This window comes from Canis aureus, chromosome 31 (genome assembly GCF_053574225.1).
Source record: "Canis aureus isolate CA01 chromosome 31, VMU_Caureus_v.1.0, whole genome shotgun sequence".
Taxonomy (NCBI): domain Eukaryota; kingdom Metazoa; phylum Chordata; class Mammalia; order Carnivora; family Canidae; genus Canis; species Canis aureus.
In genome coordinates, this window is record NC_135641.1 from 39,967,706 (window position 1) to 39,976,475 (window position 8,770).

An 8,770-nucleotide genomic window follows, 5' to 3' on the forward strand; every position below is an offset into this window, starting at 1 on the left:
AGACAGACCTACAGATACGCTTTCTTGAGCTGCTAATAAGTAAAAATGCTGTATCATGCAGTATGTTTAGGAAATGCTGTACATTTTTGTAAACCAACACATGGAGGTTCACAAGTAAAGACCTTAAAAGTGCCCAAGTGAGGAAATATTTAGTTTTGCTTAACTGAGCATTCCCCCACGCATTTTGTTGTCGGTGTACTGCATATGATATTAGTGTGGAACTAGACTCCTGTTTTATCCAGTCCGATAAACTCTAGGAGTAGATCTGAATGGTCTCAGAATTCTGTGATGTCGTGTGGTGCAAGACATACTACAGATGCTCATGAGAGTTTGTTGATAGATTAATCCAACAGACATTTATTGGCAGCAGCACTGGCCCAACTAGCAGCAGATCCGAGCTGAAAAAGACCCCAGAAACCATCTAGGGTAGTCCCTTCATTACATGAAGCCCAGGGATAGCAAAGGAATCTTCGTGGCTGATGAGGTATACAGTTTAAGACTAAAACCAGGGGATCCCGGGGTGGCTCAGCGGTTTAGTGCCTGCCCCTTCGGCCCAGGGCCTGATCCTGGAGACCCGGGATCGAGTCCCACATCAGGTTCCCTGCATGGAGCCTGCTTCTCCCTCTGCCTGTGTCTCTGCCTCTTTCTCTCTCTCTCTCTCTCTCTCTCTGTGTGTGTCTCTCATAAATAAAATCTTAAAAAAAAAAAAAAGACTAAAACTAGATGTTCCTGCTGCTAAACTTAGGGAAGCCCTGGGTAGGTCCCATTCAAGATGATTTCTTTGTAGGTAAGCTGCTTTGTTTTGTTTTCCTTCTGGAAGCTTTTGGGATTTTCTCGTTATCCTTTGGAGTTCTGAAATTTCTTCAGGATGTGTCTAAGTATGAGCTTTCCCATATGAACATCCTGCCTGGCTTACAGTTGGCCCTTGCGGTGTGGGGATTCAAGTTTCCTTAGGCTGAGGAAGACTTTCTTCTCGTATTTCCATTTCTGGGTCAGTTGTTTCAATTTGTTCATCCCACTTGTTTTTCTACAATGTTGTTTGTTTTATTCATTTTGGGTGATTCTGGGTGGATCCTTCCACATTTATGAATAAAAAGTCATGTTCATGAGTTGACTTAATGATTCTTTTGCAGTTATGGGAGTTTACCCAGAAATGCACACGGAGATCAATTCAGTCTAGCGAGGAAGGAAAACAAGTAAACCAAAAATTCCGTCAGAGTGTCAGCACACCTGTGTTGCAGTTTGAGCAAAGAGAACAGGTGGTGGGATTAGTTTGTGTGCCAGAGGGTTCCAAGTGTGCCCCTCCCTCAACTTCACTAGCTGTCTTTGGCTCCTCCCGGGTTGGGTGGGAAACACCAGAGGGCCGCAGAAAAGGAGGAAGGAGTAGGAAAGTTCTGACTTATGAGCTATGGTTTGGTGGTGAGGCTCTCTAGGCAAGAAGATGGTTTAAGTCTTTTTCTTTCTCTTGAAGGATACATTTCTGAATTCCTCAAAGACTAATCACTGCAAATCCTTAGCTGCAACAGTTGTGACCTGGGTGATGCATTTTCCTACACTTTGTACTTACTACCTGTAGCCCCTGAGTATTTAGTGACCCATTCTACACAGATTCTTTTCATTTGAGGACCCATCTCTCTTCCAAGTAGTTCTCTTAGGTGGACAAAAACCTGACCCAGGTCTGGTCTTTCCCCATGGTCACATCTGTTCCAGAAGAAACACTCGTTCATCCCTGCATTTGTGGAAACACACCTCTCATGACTCTGCTGTTGTAGGTAAACTGCTCTGGCCACTGCCTTTGGCCTTAATTTCCCAATGGTGAGTCAAGCATCCAGGAGTCTTCAATTTCTCCTATGTCCTACAAGTAGGTAGTGAACTAAGGCTTACAAGACTAGAACCTGAGGAGCTCTTTTGTAAGCTCTGCAGAGCTTGTGAATACCTCACTTTAGAAAGTGGGCATATTTGGCTCCTTTAGTTTTGTTCTGTTTTGGGGGTGTTGGCTGAAAAGGGAGAGAAAAAGTCCCATTGTGAAAGCTTGTTTCATGCCTAAATGAAAAGTACAGGGGTGATGAAATAAAGAATCTTTCCTGCTGTTCCTGCCAAGCAGTGGGCCAGCTCCCATGATTGATTTTATTGCAACAAACATGTTAGCCAGACAACCTCTATCAAGCCAATTCAAAGAAAAGAAAAAAAAAAAAAAAGAAAGAAAAAAAAGCTTGGTTTTCTCAAGAAGCTGAATGTTCTAATGTACTTCACTGTGAGAAAGGATTACCTGGCAGAGAGAAGTTTAGAAACACTTTTACACTGAGCCATTTATGGGGCATGAGCACTGAAGTTCCAATTTAGACCTAGGTTGAAGTTCTAATTTGGACCTTATTAGCTACATGACCATAGGTGATCTGTTTAGCACTCTCAGCCCTTGGTTTTCTGATTTGTGAAAGGCAAGTAATAGCTAACTCGCAGGACGGCAACAGAGATTAAATGAGATGTAAGATGTGAAGATTCTAAAAGAGAAAGCCCCCAATGTGTGGTAGCTACCAGAGCCACCATGGCCTAGAGTCCCTTTGTCCTCTTTCTTTATCCCATTAATTCCATCCTTCCTTAAAGACAGCTCAGAGTCAGCCACATCCTCCAGAAGACTTTTCTGGATTCTCTTTCCCACTCCTCAGGGTAGAGATGCCTCCAAAGCACTTTGCTATGTCTCCATCATGGCACTAACGACACTTACCTAGGTGGTTTGTTCCTATGTTTGCTTCCCCTATTAGAACGGCAGGCTCCTTGAGTACAGAGAACACATTTAAGTCACCCATAAACTCTCAAGATGGGGCCTGGAAGAACAGAAACCAATGATCACACATTTGTGACATGCCTTGGATCTGGGTGATTGACCATCCAGCCTCGGAGATTAAGGAAAGAGCATTTGTATGTTAATGAATCCCTCCCGTGGGGGAAAACATATCCAATCAATCATAATTGAGATAGTAGATCCCTGATTCCCAGTCTGGGTTTCTGAATTATAGAAACCTAGGGCAGGGAAAAAAACACTTTACCACAATGAGTTGGGGAGGGGCCATATGCTACCCTCAAGGAGTACACGTGTCTTTAAAAAACATATTTAAGAAGTTCATATTTGGGAAATTTGCAGAAGAACCTTACTTTGCTGTATTTTGGAACAGAAACCCAAAAAAACCTTGGTTGGTGTGGATATTTATGCATCAGTCATATCATGGGGAGGGCAATCAGAACTGGGCAGGGCAATGCCAATTATCTGTTTATCAAAGGAGGCAGGGTTGCTAAACTCTGAAGAACAATAGCCTAGTTGCAACCACTTCTTTACATACAGATGAGGAAGCTGAGGTTACAGAGCCAGGGGGCAGCACAGGCCGAGTCTCAACCCCCAGATTAGTGCTCTTCCATGCTGCTCCATGCCCGACCATGGTCTTATGCAGCAAAGAAGTGGCCCAGTCCTGGGAGGAGGTGGGGTGAGGCGATGGAGAAGCCCTGGGTGAGGAATGAGAGGTGGATGGCAATGGTGCAGATGGCAAGATAGTTCACCCGTGACTTAGTTTCCTCATAATCAAAGTGGGTTAGATAATATTCCGCCACCCAGGGCTGCTGACAGATCAAAGAAGAAGAGAAGGGCCTCTCTAAACCACAACATATTATTTAAAAGTGTCCCTTCTGGCATTTAAATCATCCAGCTTGTAAAAGAGGGGGTACACTAAAGCTGTAAATGTCGATACTGCAACCACCTCAGCGTAACCACAAACAAGGATTTCCAGACAAGTAGGAAAATCAATGCAAATCAGAGCTGAGTCCTTTCTATTTAATCAGGGGTAATGGTGCCAGTGGGTAGCCACATGGGAAAAAGATAAAATTAGATTTACTTGTCCAATTGTAAATTAGGATAAATTAAAAATAGAAAGTAGACTTAAATCTTAAAAATGAAACCGTACAAGCACTGGAAGAAAACATGAATGAAGTCTTCTATAATCTAGAAATGGGGAAAACTTTTCCAACCATGGCTCAAAATCCTGGGGCCTAATGAGGAAATGCGGCCTAATGAAGAAAAGATTAATAGATGCAATTACAAAAAAAAAAAAAAAAAAAAAGGCTTCTAAAGCAATAGGACAAAACAAACACCATAAATATGGAGAAACGATGAGTGACAAACTGAAAAGAAAATGTGCAACACGTATCACAGACAAGGGTTTAATAGCCTTACTATACAGGGAGCTTCTAAAAATAAAGAATAAAAAGTCCGAGAATCCCATGTATGTCCTACAGATATCAGCAGGTGGCCCACAGAAAAAGAAATGCAAATGGTCCTTAAGTGGCGCTCATCCTCCTTCATAAGAGAAATGAAAATTTAAACTACCCTGAAAACCATGTCTCATCTATTGGATAAACCAAAAAAACTCAAAATGGACAGTATCATCTGTGCGTAAGTCCACAGGAAAATGGACATTTTTCATAATGTTCATTTTTCATAATAGGAAAGAGAGAGGAGGGGAATTGGGCAATATATATTGAAATTACACATTCATTTATCTTTTGACCTAGGAAGCTCACTTCTATCAATCTACTCCGAAAATTCAATGGCAAAAATAAGAAAAGACATGTGCAAAAGGCTTTTCATTGCAGCACTAATCATAGTAGTGAAAGTTTGAAAACAATTCAAATGCCATCAATAGGGAACTGATGGAACAAACTATGATATCCACACAGAAGTGATCGACTCCAGGATATTATTAAGTAAAAAAAGGTAACATACAGTAGGTGATGGTAATGGTAAATGCCTCTAAAAGAATGGATAGGTAAACCATAAATTTCTTCTTAAACAGCTATGTGCAGGGTGGGGGGAGGAAATGGAATGAAGGGGACTCAGAAGGAACTAGACTTCTGCAAACCTATTTTGTTTTAGACTTGGGAACCTTGTAAATATTTTAGAGAATTATAAAACACAAAAAAAGATTTTAAGTAAACTTTAAAAAAAAAAAAGATTTTATTTATTCATGAGAGACACAGAGAGAGAGAGAGGCAGAGACACAGGCAGACGGAGAAGCAGGCTCCATGCAGGGAGCCTCATGCGGGACTCGATTCCAGGACCTCGGGATCAGGACCTGAGCTAAAGGCAGATGCTTAACCGCTAAGACACCCCAGAAATCCCTTAAGTAAAGAGATTTTAAAACCCAAAGTAAAATGAAAAAAATGAACCTGTATAGTAAGTTTGTGCCAAACCACAGAGAGATCATTTCCAGTGTCTTTAAAACATAGCACTTTGTTCATTCCTAGTGGGATATGCCATAAGAACAAAAAGAACTGCAAACCAATCTTAAATTGCAAGATAATTATATTATGGGTAGGAATATTGGCATTGCTTTGGGGGAACTACTATGTGCATATTGTGAGGTAAAGCTAATAAGTATTTGTGTTGGTGTCATTGAAATTTTCAGCATGGAGAAAGGAAATAGGATGATACAACAGATGAGGTAAAAAAAAACTGTCATGCCAAATTTGAATCGAAAGTATCAATATAAATTTATTAAGTATTTTGAAAAATAAACATGTATTTTCTTGCTCTGTACATTGAAAAGGCTGAGAAACAATGACCAACACAGTAGCAATGAGTATGCCTAGCACCCAGAACATGATCCAGGGGTCCTTGGAGAAATGGATGATTCCAATCTGGGGAAGGAATCTGGAAGAACTGCAACATCTTACCATACCAGAAACCAAGGAAGTAATAAAACACTAATGAGGTTACGTCATAGGACTCAGGAGCCAAGCTTAAGAGGATCCCATTGGCCAAATATGGGATCATTTGAGTATCAATAAAAGTAATTATAGGGACGCCTGGGTGACTCAGCGGTTTAGAGCCAGCTTTCAGCCCAGGGCATGATCCTGGAATCCTGAGATCAAGTCCTACATCTGACTCCCTGCATGAAGCCTGATTCTCCCTCTGCCTATGTCTTTGCCTCTCTCTGTGTCTCTCATGAGTAAATAAGTAAAATCTTTAAAAAAAAGTAATTATAATGGATAAAACATATCAAATATTCTTACACCATGGGTTCAGTATGATACAACAAACTAAAACTAAACAAAATGAACAAACTAAACACCTCATTCATCACCTTTAGAGGATATGTGCTTGGGAATTAACTTGAAAACTTAGTCAATAACTGAAAAAAAAAATACTTATCCTAACTGTACTTTGGGGCTGATTAAAGATAAAGTACCTCTTTTAGGTGCATTCCAGTCAATAAATGAAAAAAGAATGAGAGAATTAGAGTATCACTCTTTGACAACTCCTAGGGAAATGATGAATCTAGACAGTGGTCATCAGTACATCTTAACAGATGTTCACAATGACAGCTCTAAGTATTCTAGCCAAAACAAAACAAAAAATCAAACTTGAATCTAACATTTGATCAAGCTTCTAGATTTAGCTAGCAATTCACAGGAAACACAGCAGACAGAGGAATATGTTACATGACACCACTGGGATTAGGGGTGTGTGTATGTCATGAAAATTCAGATTGCAGAAAATTCAACAGAACAAACGATTCAGTTTGATCGACAAATAAATTGGGGAGTAGGGAGAGACAGAGTCAGAATCTCTAGGTTAAAGGAGGCTTTAGAGACATCATTTCATTGCAATACTTCAACTTTATCACAATTTGCACAATCTAAGTTATGAGATATATGGGAAAATTTAGCATTGATTGGCATTGAAAAATATAAGAAAATATTGTTCATTTGGCATAAGTGTGATAATGGTAGAATAGTTATGCTTTAAGAGTCCTTATTTTTTTAGACACTAAATTTTAGAGAAATTATGGATGAAATGAACAACAAATGAAGAACAAAATGAAAAAGCAACATGCCGAAATGGAGAAAATATTTGCAAATCATATATCTAATAAGAGGTAAATATCTAAAATATATAATGAAGTCACACAATTCAACAGCAAAAAAAAAAAAAAAAAACAAAAAAAATGATCCAACTAAAATATGGGCAGATCTAAATAGACATTTTTCGTAAGAAGATAAAAAAATGGCCAACAAGGACATGAGCAGATGCTCTACATGATTAGTCATCATGGAAATGCAAATCAAAACCACAATGAGATATTACCTTAAATCTGTTAAAATAGCTGATATCAGAAAAACTAGAAAATAACGTGTTGGTGACAATCGGGAGAAAAGGAACCCTCCTGCGGTGTTGGTGGGAATGTAAACTGGTGCAGCCACTATGGACAACAGTAAGGAGGTTCCTCAAAAAATTAAAAAGAGAACTATTATATAATCCAGCAATTCCCCTTCTGGGTATTTATCCAAAGAAAATGAAAACAGTAAGTGAAAAAGATACATGCAGCACCATGATCATTGCAGCCTTCTTTCAATAGCCAAGATAAACAACATTTAGGTTGGAAGTAACCTAAAAATCCACTGATAGAATATTGGATAAAGACTCTGTGATAGGGGGATCCCTAGGTGGCTTAGCAGTTTGGCACCTGCCTTTGGCCCAAGGCAAGATCCTGGGGTCGCGGGATCGAGTCCCGCGTCGGGCTCCCTGCATGGAGCCTGCTTCTCCCTCTGCCTGTGTCTCTGCCTCTATCATGAATAAATAAATAAATAAATCTTAAAAAAAAAAAAGACTGTGACACACATACACACAATGAAATATTATTCATCCATACAAAAGAATGAAATCTTGACATTGGTGACAAGGATAGACCTTGAGGGCAATATTCTAAATGAAATACGTTCCAGAAAGATAAAAACACTGTATGATCTCTCCTATATGTGGAATCTAAATACACACACACACACACTCTGCCATTTTATACAATATGAAAAATAATGTTCAGGACTGCAGTTCCAACAAAACCTTATTTACAAAAAACAGGCAGTAGTTTGCTACCTTTTGCATGACTGCAGCCAAAGCTCACAGTCTGGCCGCAACTTCATGAAATCCTCAATCAGACCCACCCAGCTAAGCTGCATCTTGGGGTTTTGATCCTCAGAAACCATAAATTGAGTTTTACACTGCTACATTTTGACTTAAACAGAACTCATACACCCCATCCTGTCCCTCCCTACCCACCCATTGCCAAGCTTATTCCCTCAGGCTTTTTTTTTTTTTTTTTAAGAATTATTTTATTTTTTTGAGATAGAGAGCATGAGCAGGGAGGAGGGAAAAGCAGGCTCCCCCTGGAGCAGGGAGTCAACATGGTGCAACACTCCTTCCTCCCTACATTCCCTATCTCCCTTATTTTTCTCATATTCACCATGTACCATACGTCCTACTTTCCGGTCTTCCTCGAGTAAAAGCTTCACAAAGACAAGTGTTTCTGTTTTGATACTGCATTATGCAGCTTCTTTTATTTGCAGCTGCTTTTAGTAAATTATGTAAATAAATGAATTTGCTGATCCCAACTAACCTGCCAACTCCTTAAATGCATAGTGTGCTCAGGCCTGATTAATTCTGAATAATAATTTTAAACATCTAAAGATCACCACCAGATCATCTGAAAGGATTAATCTAGGGGAGGAATGGAGGCGGTTGGTGTCTGGAACACTCCATCCTCACTCTATACTCTACAGGCAGTTCCACCCCTCTTGCTGTATGTTACCACCTACGCCGACTAGTGGACATCTTCACTCAGACCTTCCTCAGGACATCTTGTGGACCTCAAATTGAGCATGGCCTAAAATGAACTTTCTCTCTACTCCTGCCTTCTCTTATTGTGACCAAACTCAGCAAACA